Below are 14,337 nucleotides of genomic sequence, written 5' to 3'. Positions count from 1 at the left end.
TTGCTTTTGAAGTCACATTAATACGACACCACCGAATTTTAGGAGATTATTTTTGGAAAATTTATTTATTAAAAGATTCTGGTGGTGGAAAGAAAAAATCTGTTATAAGCTCACTTGAAGCGAAATGTAATGAAAATTACTATTTATAGATAATGAATTACTTAAGCTTATAAGGTAGAGTTAGTTTGGGTTAAAAGGTTCTTGTAAAGGAGAAATGACTTAGACCTAAATATCGACGTGGGTCAGATATAGAAGGCTGCTTATAAAGTTTTATATAAAAGTAATGATTCAGAATGCGAGGTCAAGATCTGTATAGGTTTCTAGCGCTAATTGTTTCCAATTAAATACTGCTTTTGTGGTATACATCTAAGAAAGATATACAAATACAGAAATACATAAAAACTTCTTAACGCATAACTTATCTGTTTACTCTAATTTTAACTTATACCGAGCATTTTATATGATTATATTTATTAATGATGCATTATTTATATAACATATACGAGATGAGATTTATAACATATTTTTCTAGGTTTCTAGATGATCTAATGCATAATACATTTTATAAAAATAGTTTCATACTCATCCCAGAGATGGCGTTTTAAACGATTTAATGGAATTAATAGATTTTTTGACAACACAACTTTAAATATTTATTATTTCAATTAATATATTTTTATGTATCGATTTGTTAGGTTTTAATATACAGCTGGAAAGGTTTATAATTCATTTTATTCACGTTGATATGAATCTGGTTTTGTATGTATTTTTTTATGAATATGTTATAAATCTTTGAACAGTTATCAATGTAGCTGTCAGAGGTATAAAGAAAGAAATTTATTGACAGATATTTTATAGAATTGAATATCTATTCTGTAATTAATTAATACAGTTAATTAATAAGTTTAATATATATTTCAATACCGTTAATCCTTCTTATATTACAGTATATGTTTGTATACTATTTTTTAAAATAAAAATTGAATAATATTTATCTATTTATAACATTACGCCTTTTTCCTAAGGAGTAGGTAGATACCACGGATCTCCCACTTGCTACGGTCCTGACATGCGCTTCATCCACATTCATAACAATAACCATGCATGCTGGTCGGTTATGGGTACTTTTAACTTGTCCCTTCTCAAGTACCTCCTGCAATTGGTCCAGGTACTAGGCCTAATCAAGCTGATTTCACCATCCATGATTAATTGAACTGGATTTCAGTGATCAACGATTTTTCTGGAAAAGGCTCGGAAGGTCTTCAGGCCGTTAGTTAAACGAGGCCGTTTAGTTAAAAGGCTAGGCTTTTATTAATTAAGCTAGTTGGCTGCGACATATATATTGCTATATTATTCTCTGTTATGAAATCAATTAACACAGTAAATATTATGTTGGCAAAATTGAATGACCGAGAAAATGTCGTCGTTTTCGAGGACATACAGCCTTCTTATTTTCTGTCAATATCTGAATTAAATTACGGAAAAAACTGCATATTATTAAGATTTCCGGAACAGAATATTAAAGTAAATGGTGCGTAACGAAATATAAATGCACCTGTTTTCGCCAACTTGTCATTAATAAAATTATATAATATTATGTCTCTAAATCGATATGTTCAATGCAACTTATGTTTTTGATTCGCCCATTTGATATAAGTAAGAAAAAGTATGGTTTGATTTTATTTTAGCATATTGTCATGAATCTGAAGATGAAGATAGATCGTTAATGTAATTGTCAAAACTTTTGAGGCAGTGGAAGCTAGCGTAACCACACCACGTTGTAATTGACAATTATAAGGAAATAAGTATAATAAGGAAAATTCAGAGTGTTGAGGGTTATACTAAAAAACGTACTTTCCCTATGTCAAAATCCAATACGTTTTGACACCAAGCCATACTTAGCGGTAAGTCAAGCGTATTTTGTCAAACGGGAGTCTGTCATACCTTGCGCAATGTTCCATTCTAAATCTGACCTATACATTTTAAATAAGTACATATCGATGTTTTATGTTATGCCACCATAAAGATTTAAAAAATAAAATAAATTAGTGGCTCCACAATCTGTTTAGATCTGGGCCTTAGATTTCTGAATCCGTTTCATGATCATTTTTAAATCTTATAGGCAAGGTGATCAGCCTCCAGTGGCTGACACACACCGTTGACTTTTTGGGCCGGTTTTCTCACGATGTTTTTTTTAACCGTTCGAGCGAATGTTGAATAGAAATAAAGTCTATTGGTGCACAGCCGGGGATCGAAATTGCGACCTCAGTGATAAGAGTCGCCCGTTGAAGCCACTAGGCCAATACTGCACCATAAATATTAAGCTGCGTATAAAATGCATACCGTAAAAATGTATTGTACCATATGTTAGTTCATTGCTGTGCTAAAACTTTCGTTTACCACCGGATGTGTACTACATAATATGAAGGTTTCGATTGTTTTTGTTGCATAATTGGAGTTTAAAAAAATAAAAATTTAAAAATACTTCATGTATATAAAGAAACTGCAATATCTGCAGAAAAGTTTCAATGTCCCTTTATTTTAAAAATCTCTGTCCGAATGATCATCTGCCCTTCCAATCAATACGATAAGGTAGTTCAGGCACAAAATTCTTTCTTAGCTTAGAATGCGCTTAGATCTTTAACCAGGCCCTACTACAAAATTTCGAGAAATAAATTGAAGGCCTCCATGCGTCGTGTTGTCTGTCTCCCGAAAATATGGCGAGGGGCCGATGGCTGGCCATGCGTCATACTCGTGAACGGGTGCTACTTGTGGTGACTGGTCGAACTTGAATTCGTGTATGCGGTGATGTTAGTGATTTCGATTATGTATTTGCGTGTTGTTCCCACGAGAATGTAAGTGCGTGATCCTATTTCACCATGGCTCCTGCTGATAGATCTTTGATAATCTGAGACAAATCTTTGTTTTTAATTTCTTTTATTATTATTTATTACTTAAGATGTCATGTGGAACATGGTGTAATGGTTGCAGCTCCTTGCAAACGTTGTGTAAAACAAAAAAAATTGGCGATTAAAAAGAGTGGCGGGAGTTTATTGCCAGTTCTTCTCTTCCGTTTTACGCCCTCGATTTGAGAACTGACAGTTAATGTACACTTAGAAGCATTTAATTTATATTTCTTTTTTTGACGTTCACAAGTATACGTTGTGTTACCTATATGAATAAATGATTTTTGACTTTTGACGCAGGAGAGGCGGGTGAGAATGACACAGAACAGAGTTTATAAAACACTTCTTGCCGCATACCACCAATTAACGGAACCAGCTGCCATTCCTGGTATTTCCAAACCGTCACGACTCAGGGGAAGAGCATACCACTATCTTAAAGACTGGACTTGCAAACCTCCAGGTGTTGCGGGTGTCCATCTGCTATTTGTCTGTCTCCTAAAAAAAAGACTTAACACCGAGTCTCGTATGAATACTATAGATACCGGCAAACATCTTGAACAAATGTCCTTGCCTGCGCAGAAGCGATTTTCAGGTATCGCTGGGAGGGGGTTAGAGTGACGTGTAGATCACGTGATTGGTAAATCAGTTGACGTTTGTGTCCCGCGCTGTGTACGATGGGCAAACTTTCCCCAACTCCCTTGTTTAATGCTCAAGAAGTTTACCGAGATATATACTCTTAGGCCGTTTGAATTTATCCCTGGAGTATCATCATCCGTTCTTTACCATAATCTACCTTTCTCTAAAATTAAATATTTTGTCCGTTAAGCTGTTTTTGGTATTTTGTGACAAGTTTTTATATACTATAATTCTATGAATTTTGTTTAGCATATTTAAAAAATGTCTTCTTAAAAACCTCGCTTGTTTTTATTCTGAGAATATTAAAGTGTAGACTAGTTTTTAATTAACAACATAAATTTTAAGATAATCTTTTATATACGTCATGGTTCTTTAAAAAACCAACAACATATCTTTTAAAGTTTCATAAAAATGATTTATAATTCACTTATAGGTGGCATTTGAATACCCACAATCTTGAGGCGTTAGGCTTCTTTTTTTAACTTATTTATATTCTGATGTAAGATACCTTAACACAGAGGACAATCAGATATTTAACAAGATATGATATGATATATATATAAAATTCTCGTGTCACATTCATGTTCATGTTCGTTCCCATATTCCTCCGATATGGCTCAACCGATTCTTATGAAATTTGTTATGCATATTCAGTAAGTCTGAAAATCGATAACTATCTATATTTCAACCCCTTAAGTGATAAGGTACAGCCTAAAAAAAAAATTTTTTTTGGATAAAAGGGACCTTTTAACTTTTTATAACACAACATACAAAAATACACACAACCCTTAATTTTCACCCCTCTACTATTCATTCCTATATTTTATTTGTTAATTCGAAAATTATGACTTGAACTCTAAGGTTTATATAGAGAAATATTCACAGAAAAGCCTGATAAGTTTACATTCCAGTAAGCATCTGGGGTAGCATAGCATAATGTTGAATGTTGGTATGTACTAAACAGGTAGGCTAAGTAAAATCACAGTAAGGAGAAATGAAGTTCGCGGGGGCAGCTAGATTTGATATATACAGAATATACACGTATAAAAATAACATAAGAACTAAAGAAGGCGCAACGCTAAGTCCTAACCCAAGTCGCGTGGGTCCGCCAAGCATCCGCAAATATACACTGTAAATTATATAGGAAAAAACAAAATAATAATAGCAAATAATGAACACAGAAAGGTTTCTAAAACAACTCGGCGAAAGGTCTTCATGGAGTCGCGGTATATGTCCACCAAGTATTTTTTCATCATTATATATTATTACTACTATATCTATATACTTTTTAGAGTTAGGAAGATAACAGCTTTAACTTAGACACATTAAATTTTAGGTTGTAACGTCACTGCGTTCCTTGACGTCATCAAGACAACTGCAAGACATTTTACACGTATGTCAAGTGTCAATATAAAATCGGCGAACGTCATCAAATGACGCATGACGTAAGTGTAACAAGTTTTGTAAATAATGCGATCTAGATGTATAATATTTAACCTATTTTTAGATTTTTTCAAAATATTGAATTTAAAAGAGATCGAAGATAATAAATATTCATTTTAACCTATCGTATTTCTTTAGTCGTACTGACGTCGTATTACATCCGAAAAAGTTTTAGTTGTCATAGCCGGTGGGCCGCGCCGGTCATATTACCCGCGTTTGTGATGACTGCGGTTCAAAAAGACACATACTTGGGATGGCCAAGTGGGAAGAAAAAAGAGAGGACGCCCACCCGTGAAGACGGAATAAAAAGAATAACGGAGACGATTTGAAAGTTGAGAGACAAGTGAAAGAATTTGGAGGAGGCCTTCACTCCTTCGGAGGTCATGTGTCAATGTTAAATATAATGACATAGACTTAATATGATCTACTGTGGTACTCGAATAAAGGCTGTTTTTATTTTTTCTTGATTATCTGTGTCGAATCAAAGTTTGTTCGATTTTGAAAGCACTTTTGAATTGTCATCTCAGTGTATCTTATATATTGGTTTTTATCCAAAATTTTGCAAAAACGTATCATTGATTTGATTGATAGTAACATCAATTATGATAAAACACAGGAACTCGTTAAATTCTACTCTATAAGGAAAAATGATGACACTTCCCGAGTAAAAATGTCAAGATTTGCTATTTTTTAAAATTAAAATCGTGACATTTAAAATATTTCCGCAAAATAAATTTTACTTTTGATAACATCACTTTGTTATGATAATTTTTAAATTACGCAGATAATCACAATGTAAAAGAAAAATAATATTAAATTAGTACACTGTTTAACATTGCAACAATTTTTTTTACAAAGAAGCCAGTATTTTTTGTGTAATAATTGTTTTTACAATAAATTTGAAAATAGGAGATGTGTGTTTACTAAACAAATATTTCCAGTTCGTGAAATTGTTAACTGTCGTAAATACATACTATTTTTACGATGTTAAGGTTATAGGCTTATTATGAGTTAAATAGTTGTTTAACTATTTACAAAGGCAATAACGATTTGTCTTTTCCCACGTTAACAATAGTTTAAATTGCTGTAAATTCATCAAAGCCATGCTCATAACATTACAACATATTAAGCATGTTTACGATTATCGCGTTTTATGACATCTTTCATAAAAAGTCTCGTGTTTATTCATTTAAAAGAGGTTTTAATGCTTTTGTTTACTGTTTTTTCTCATGTCAAGAGGGAGCACTATCTTCACTGCTTTAAAACGAATTACAATTATTTTTCTATCAGCCTTCAGTGCCTGACTTTGATTTTTACGTCTAAAGCATGTTGGTTTCCCCACGATATTATCCTTCACCGAATAGTAAATGCTCCCTGACACATTCGTAAAAATGACCTCCATCTGGACTTAATGTAGAGGAAGTCGCCAGAATAACCAAAAAGATTGCTGGACTAACAAAGGCTCAACCATCACGTGAATGTTGAGGCTATTTTTGACACTAGTGAGGAGATTGAAATGGGCAAAACTATTTGAATTAGTGCATTAGTATTAAGTGCTAAACAGTAAGTGAAATAATAGAATATAAGAACATAGTGTCTTCCCCTTAATAGAGAATTTAAGTAGTGTTATTAGACACTTATACTAAATTTCTTTTTATTCTGTTAGTTATAATTACTTATTAGGCCAGTTCGTGATCCATGTTCAGTACAGATAAAATACAGAAAAATTCTTCACCGTTTGAGGCTGTCTGAATATTATTATAATTTTATCAATTCTGCAATTTTCTTGTCGAGTGAACATTCGTCCGAAGTGATAAATAGTTATAAAAGTCCAAATCCTAATATTTATGTAAATAGATCAGCGGTTATTTTAATTAACAATTAGGTTGCTCATATGGTGAAGGAAAATATATTGATAGACCTTAGACCAAAAAATAATCTGATACACATTACAATGGTATACGGCATTTTATACGTTAAACGTAAATTAATCAATAAAGCTTTTTATACATTTGACGATTATTAAAATGAATAAATCCTTGAGATTTGTTCCAGTTTCCCAGTTCAAACAGTTTGTATGAGTCAAATCTTGGTGATTAAAAAGAGTGGCGGAGAGTTTCTTGCCAGTTCTTCTTGCCCGCTTTACGCCCTTAACTTACGAACTGGTAGAAGATGTAAATTTAGAATTGATTTAACATCTTTTTTGTTGACGTTCGAAAGTGTACTATGTTACCTATATGAATAGTTATTTTGAGTTTGAGTATATGTAAATTTTATATATTTTTTTACTTAGCCAAACTACATAGTCTAATTGAAGCGTTTTGTCTGTTTCTGTCAAATTATGTTACTATGATGAAAAGAGAAAGACATTATCTTCAAAAAATCATAATTTGTTAATGCTATCAGGTATATTTTTTTTCTCCCGTAGTAGTATATACCTTCCCTCTAATTCATAAATGAATCGCTAATTGCACCGTATGAATAATTGTCTCATCCTGTCAAATTATGTTAAATATTAATTTATATTATTTATTTATATTGTATAGTATATATATAAATAAAAATAATCAGCGACGCTACAACCTTTTTAGGTCTGGGCCTCAGATTTCTGTATCATGATCATTTGTCAATCTAATAGGCCGGTTTCCTGACGATGTTTTCTTTCACCGTTCGAGCGAAGCGAGCCGGAATTGAACCTACGAGCTCAGGGATGAGAGTCGCACGCTAAAGTCACCAGGCCAACACTGCTCTACAAATATATAAAAATAATTATACAGATGTATAAATTATTTTATAAACTGTATAATTATTTATCCTGTCACAAAAGAGACACAATCGTGAAAACAAAAAAACAGAAATTTCAAAAAGATATTTTGACAATTCTCGATTTGGCCTTCTAATTGTATAAAAACCATTTGTGGTTTATGTTATCTATTTGCGAGAAATGTCAATAAACCGGTAACATAAAAAATAATATATACATAATTGGCTATCATATAATAGTTTTATTATTCCGATTTTTTGTATATTAGGTCGGCCGACGGCCGGTCTTCCAGACACATATCTTATGAAATACCACCCACGTTTGGCATATTATATTATTTAGTTCTTAAAGTACACACCATATACAATTTCTACAGTATACGTTACAATCTAATAAACATTACAATTACAATGAACATAAAATTTACAAAGAATATTACACTTACAGCTGCAAATTTTCGTTTTTGCTAGTAATTTCACATTTCGGATAAAGCAACATGGGCGTTTAACAACTCAACGAAGACCAACTAAATGATTCAGTCGTTCTTCAAGTATTCTTAGTGAAGAACTAAAGACCTAAGGGAACCATTTTGTTAAGGAAATCTATTATTTATTTCACCATAAATATAAATAACTGTTTGCTTAAATTATTAGGTAAGTAAGTAGCTTATCGCTACGATAGTAATAAAAAAAATTGGTTCATAAATTTGTTATTCAAAACAGAGAGCTAGATTCTAGACGTTTCTTCTCCGATTTTTTTCATTTTTTATTGATCATTTGTATAAATATACTAAGCTAGAAGCCCGACAGACGTCCTATATTTCCTATATTTAAAATACAAAAATTTCAAATTTAAAATATCATCTAAATCAATTTCAAATCCATTTGAACAAACACCAATTTCATTCAGGTCCAGCCATTTAATTAAAAACACAAGATTTAGTATTGTCTTTTGTTAAAATAGCTTTTACACATTAAGAAAAACACTTTTTGAACGGATTAAAGCTATGTATTATTATTAAAACTTATAGTTATTTACATAGTTCTAAATTTTATTCTATAAAATTCCGACGTTTCGCGTGCTGAAAATTTAAAATTTAGAATTATGTAAATAACTATAAGTTTTAATAATAATATATAGCTTTCATCCGTTCAAAAAGTGTTTTTCTTAACACAAGATTTATATATATTAATAGTCATATGTAATAAATAAAAAGCAACGTACGAAATAAGTTCGTTAATGATATGTTATGAAATAATGCTAATAAGAAATAAGACATCAAAAATAATGTAAAATAATAACACAGGACTGTTAATCAAACTAGTTTTTAGACGAAGCGGATACTTTTGAAATCAGTTAATAAAATAACGTTAAATAACTCCTGTGATAAGGCCAATCAACCCAATGATCGAAGAAGGCTTTTTACAAGTTTTTCAAATCAATTGTTATTTTGGATTGTATTAAAAAAACATTTTTGATTTTATATGTTAAAACTAAACATAAATAATTATAAAGCCCAATGTAAACATCATCAGACATATAGTTTAGATAGTTTTATATATTATATTTCAAAAGAAAAATATAAATATACTACAAAAGACAGAACAAACGTCCACTTTACATATTAATGTAGACTAATTCACACTGTTTAAATAAATTTCCAAGCATATAGGAATTAAGCTTCATTTTCCCGCAATCTGATTAATATATAGTTTTTTTTTTAAATAAAAAATTCTATTTACTTTAACTAATTCGTAGGTCTATTTTCCATCTTAGAGCAATTGTTTACTATCGTGATAGTAAAGGAATCGGAGTAATCTGTGAAACAGAACATATCATGGACACTATTTCACCAGAACTGAGCAGAGTTATTCCTTACTGACATAAGGTATTAATTTTTGTGTTACGGCTCGTTTATTGAATAATTATTATTTCACAAGCGATTAGCGTTTTCTCCTTCACAGGAAACTGATTCAAGGTTTATTTTAATTATAGTTACATAATGATTTTTAATTTTGTTGTTATTTATATAATACGAACTGGTTTAAATGCATTCATATGCTACGGAATATATACACTATATACTACCCTCAAAGTAACATTTACGTGAAATGTAAATAATATATATTTTGTTTAAATAAATAAAAGATAAATAAATTAAATTGTTATTAAATACGTATTCTGCTTTAAAAATAATTAAATATTATGATAATTGTTATGCATATTCATATTGAACTTTAAACTTTAAAAAAATGCAACGCAGCCTCCGTTCATAAGATCACTTTCAACCGACCCACTGACACAGATCCCCAGTGAAAGCTAAATAAAAAATGACATAACTAACCTCAAACTTTTTGTATTAAAAAATGCACAACACAACACATTTCACACTGGCCACTAAAAAAAAAATAACTGTCACTGTCGCGTGAAAACTGAAAGTCGCGGCTTTTTTTCGAACGTGCCAAGAAGCGTGGTTACGTTGCGGGCTTGTTCGCCCGACTGCTTGCCCTCACTGAAGCAACGTAATGACATTATCATTATTGTCTTCGGAAAATCTATCCGCGGAAATTACTATTTAATATTCAATATTTTTTATGTAAATGCCTATTGTTATTAATTATATTGACGTGTTTCGGTTGTTTTGTCGTTCCCGGATAACCAGCGTGACCGGTAAATTAGTTTCAATTTGTCAAGTTAGGGTTTATTGTTTTTAAATTTTATTAATTTTTTACATTTAAATTTATAAATCTAATTAGTTACTGTCAATTTTATTGTCCTTTAGTTTTGTGCTTATCTAAATGATTAACAAACTAAACACACATCATGGCGTTAGTTCCCTGCGTAAAAACGAACCACAACTAATAGAGGAATGTGTTTTTCGTTTTTTTTCTTAATAGTCTACTTTACGTAGAAAAGTATATTTTCTTACCGTTTCCAGACTTAAATAAGATTTCATACATATGTTACGCGATTTAAAACTATCAATTTCTATAAATAGTTTTTAAATATAGTTAGTAATGTATATAATAACAGCGGATCATAGTTTACACACAAAAAATCTAATAAACAAAATTATTCTCGACTCCACTTGAACACAGAAAATTCACCAAAATCTGTCCAGCTGTTTAGGAGTTTTATTACATTCACAGAATAATTATATACCATCTGCTTTTTGCTGTATAGATAAATAACCTGAATACCAACTGCAGCGCCATCTTCCGGGCTGGTTTGTTAATCTAAAACATCCAGGCTGCCACCCAAACCCATACAAAGCGGTTCAGTCGTTTAAGAGGAGTTCAGTGACATACACACGTACAGTAGAATTATCTACCGAGTCCAGCCATATGTTCTGTTACAAATGAAAATGCATTTTTATAAATGAAGTAATGTAATATTATTCAAATTTACACTTTACATACTTTACATAAAAACTCAGCAAAAAATATACAATATTCTATTCGAAATGGCCACCTTTAGCTTTTATACAGACCTTTAATCTGTTTGGCCACGAATCTATGGATTTACGTACTGTTTCCAAGGGAAATTTCGCCACTGCTTGCTCCGAAGATTTTTTAGGAGACTCAATTTCACCGTGTCGTTTAGAGCAGGCCATGTTCAAGTATAAGGGGTTGAGGTCTGGGCGAGATGACGGCCAGTCTTGAGCTCGTCGAAAGTCGGAAACGTGGGTTTCAAGATAGTCTTGGGTAGTTCGTGTGACCAGGTGTAGAATCCTGTTGGAAAGTCCACGGTATATTTTTAAAAAAGGGTATTGCTGAGAGGTTTCACAACATGATCCAAGACTGTATCACTGTAGTTTATTTAAACAGTCTGATATACTTTGGCTGAAGTTTTCACTCCTTTTTTACAGAAAAAAGTTTTGTGACTCCTTGATAAGACACGCCCCACCAAACCATACACCGCATTTCATATTGTAAGTTGATAATGAACACAAAAATATAGGAAATGGCGCAAAATCGAAAGAAGTTTTTAAAATAATTGTGTTCCAAATTCAAAGTAATTAAAAAGTTGAAAAAAAAGTTTTTATGTAACTGTGTTTATGGCCAGACTAGTTATATGTCTACATGGATCATACTCAAAAATACCAACAATATTACATACAGATGAAACGTTTTTTGAAATAGGTTAAATGAAACATAAATATAGTAATCATTTAATGATAAGTCATGTTTAAGGATATGTTATATTGGTGTTTCAATAATCACAGAATTGTACACGACAAAACCTAGGGCCGATTTTTTTCGAAACTTAATAAAAATATATTTTAAATATTTATACAAGATAATGCGCTTTTAATACTTGATCGAACGGTGAAGGAAAACATCGTGAGGAAACCGGCCCTTGATTTAAAATGACGACGGCATGTGTCAGGCACAGAGGGTTGATCACCTACATGGCTAGTAGAAATTATCCCGGAATAGATATAGAAATCTGAGGCCTAGATCTAAATATATTATATATATATATATATATATTACTGAAAACACACATACACAGTTCATTATTACTCTCGTATAATTGTTACCTATTTATTACTTAGTGATTTAATTTTACGATTCGATAATAATTAAAACATATTCTGTGCAATACTGGTAAAAAAATCGAGTTTATTTACGTAAATAAACCGGTTAATATTTAGACTGTAATTATCGTAAATTCCCTTTAATGGGTTAAGGTCAAAGTTTTGGTATCTCTGAAGTCCACGGTCAAGCAATGTTACGATTCTAAGGTTAAATGGTCACGAATTGATGGATGTGAGGCAACTTTTACCATTACCAAGTTTTGTATTATTCATCCATTACATCATCAGATTTTTGTTTTTTTTATAGAACAGTGGGCAAACGGGCAGGAGGCTTACCTGATGTTAATAGGGCTCGCCAGTGCGTTGCCGGCTTTTAAAGAATTGGTATTCTTCTTGAAAGACCCTATTGGTTCTACTTCAGTAGGCAGCTGGTTGGACATAGTAGTGGTGTGCGGCAAAAACTGCCTTAAAAAACGCTCAGTTGTGGAACGACGGACGTCAAGGACGACGAATGATCGTATTCTGCCTCGACGTCCGATGATGAAACTCAGCTGCAGGTATTAATCCAAACAACTCCTCTGAACACTTTCCATTGTAAATGCAGTAGAAGTTGCAGAGGGATCAAGCGGCTCGGAAAGAAGAGCATAGCGTACTATTCTTAATCATGAGGTCCGTTCTGCGTTTGACCCTTGGCTATGAATTTTTATGTGCTCAGCCAATCCTGGAAATATTGCCCTAAATACTTCATATGCCGCTATCATTCCTAACTGATAAGGATAAGTAAATACAGCTTTATGATAAAAAATCATATTAAAATAACGCACTTCTCAATTCGCTCGTCGTTTGTAATAAATATTATAACTACAATTTTTAATAAATATGTTTTGTCTATTTAAGGTCTATCTCGTTCACGTTTTCAAGCATAATAGGTCTTTTAGTTTAGGTGTCATGCCATGGTAGGATGTTAAACAGACGCAGATAAGTCATAACACTTGTTAAGAAACAAATATAATTACTAATTGAAATAATGCGTTACCAAAATGGGTGTGGGTCTCATGTAAGCCTCTTCTGGGTAAAGGCGCACGTTGGTACGCCAGGGAACGAGAGGGCGGACACATTAGCAAAAGAAGCGGCGGAAAAACTCAGATCAAAACCAGAATACGCCGCCTGCCCCCTGTCATATATAAAACATCTAATAAGGCAGAGGACTCTAGAGGTATGGAACGAGCTCTACCTGGGGGGTGAAACAGCTGGAACAACAAAATTATTTATCAGCAATGTAAGAACAGCGTACAAATTAATAAAAGAGAAGCGTTTCACTCCCCAGGTGGTGCAAATTCTTACAGGGCACGGAGCCTTAGCATATTACCTGCATAGGTTTAAAATTAGGACAAGCCCAACATGTGCCTGCAGTGATGAAGAGCAAACAGTGGAACATGTGCTTTTACACTGCCCTATATTCGCATCGTCCAGGCACGACCTGGAGCAACAAATGCAGATGACTGTAGACCGTGGCGGCCTGCAGGACATGTTAATAAAGCACAGACCGTGCCTGGAACGGTTCTGCGAAAAAATTATTAAATATTTAAAGGAGGCAAACAAAACCGAAAGATCGGGTCTCGCGAGGAATTGCGCCCCGGCTCGCCCATGAATATTGTAAATAAAAATATTACCGATGCAGCCGGGGCGTATTTCGCGACGACTGCCATTCGCGAACTAGTAGAATTAATTAAATGTATATTGTTTTTATTTTTGGAAAAAATGTGGTATAAAAAGTCCCTGGACAATATGGCAGGGGAGTAGAGGGTTTATCTATTAAAAAAAATGGGTGTGGGATTTCAGTGTAGATATTATAAGTTCTGATGAAAAGTCATGTTCAAAAAGTAAATAATAATTTTATGCTAACACCCTCTATAATAGTTGTTAAAAATATAATTCACCAGACCAAGCGAAGGTGTTTCTAGTATGCTTCCGGACGCCTAAATGTTCGTGTAATATTTTTTAACTTGACCCTAATTTTCTCGCGTTAGGTTCATTTTCACATGTAA

At 32.6% G+C, this 14,337-nt stretch overlaps 1 protein-coding gene across 1 annotated transcript in view; it reads right to left on the bottom strand.

Annotated features, from left to right (window-relative positions):
• LOC123717254 (scavenger receptor class B member 1) overlaps positions 1–10,250 on the bottom strand; it is an 81,993-nt gene extending 71,743 nt beyond the window's left edge. The window contains exon 1 of the mRNA XM_045673149.1: positions 10,094–10,250. The gene's annotated coding sequence lies outside the window, so the exon portion shown is untranslated. The remainder of the gene's footprint in view (positions 1–10,093) is intronic.
• Positions 10,251–14,337: the final 4,087 nt, after the last annotated feature.

This window comes from Pieris brassicae, chromosome 12 (genome assembly GCF_905147105.1).
Source record: "Pieris brassicae chromosome 12, ilPieBrab1.1, whole genome shotgun sequence".
NCBI lineage: Eukaryota > Metazoa > Arthropoda > Insecta > Lepidoptera > Pieridae > Pieris > Pieris brassicae.
Note: the sequence above shows the minus strand (reverse complement) of the source record. Positions and strands in the feature narration are given on the sequence as shown.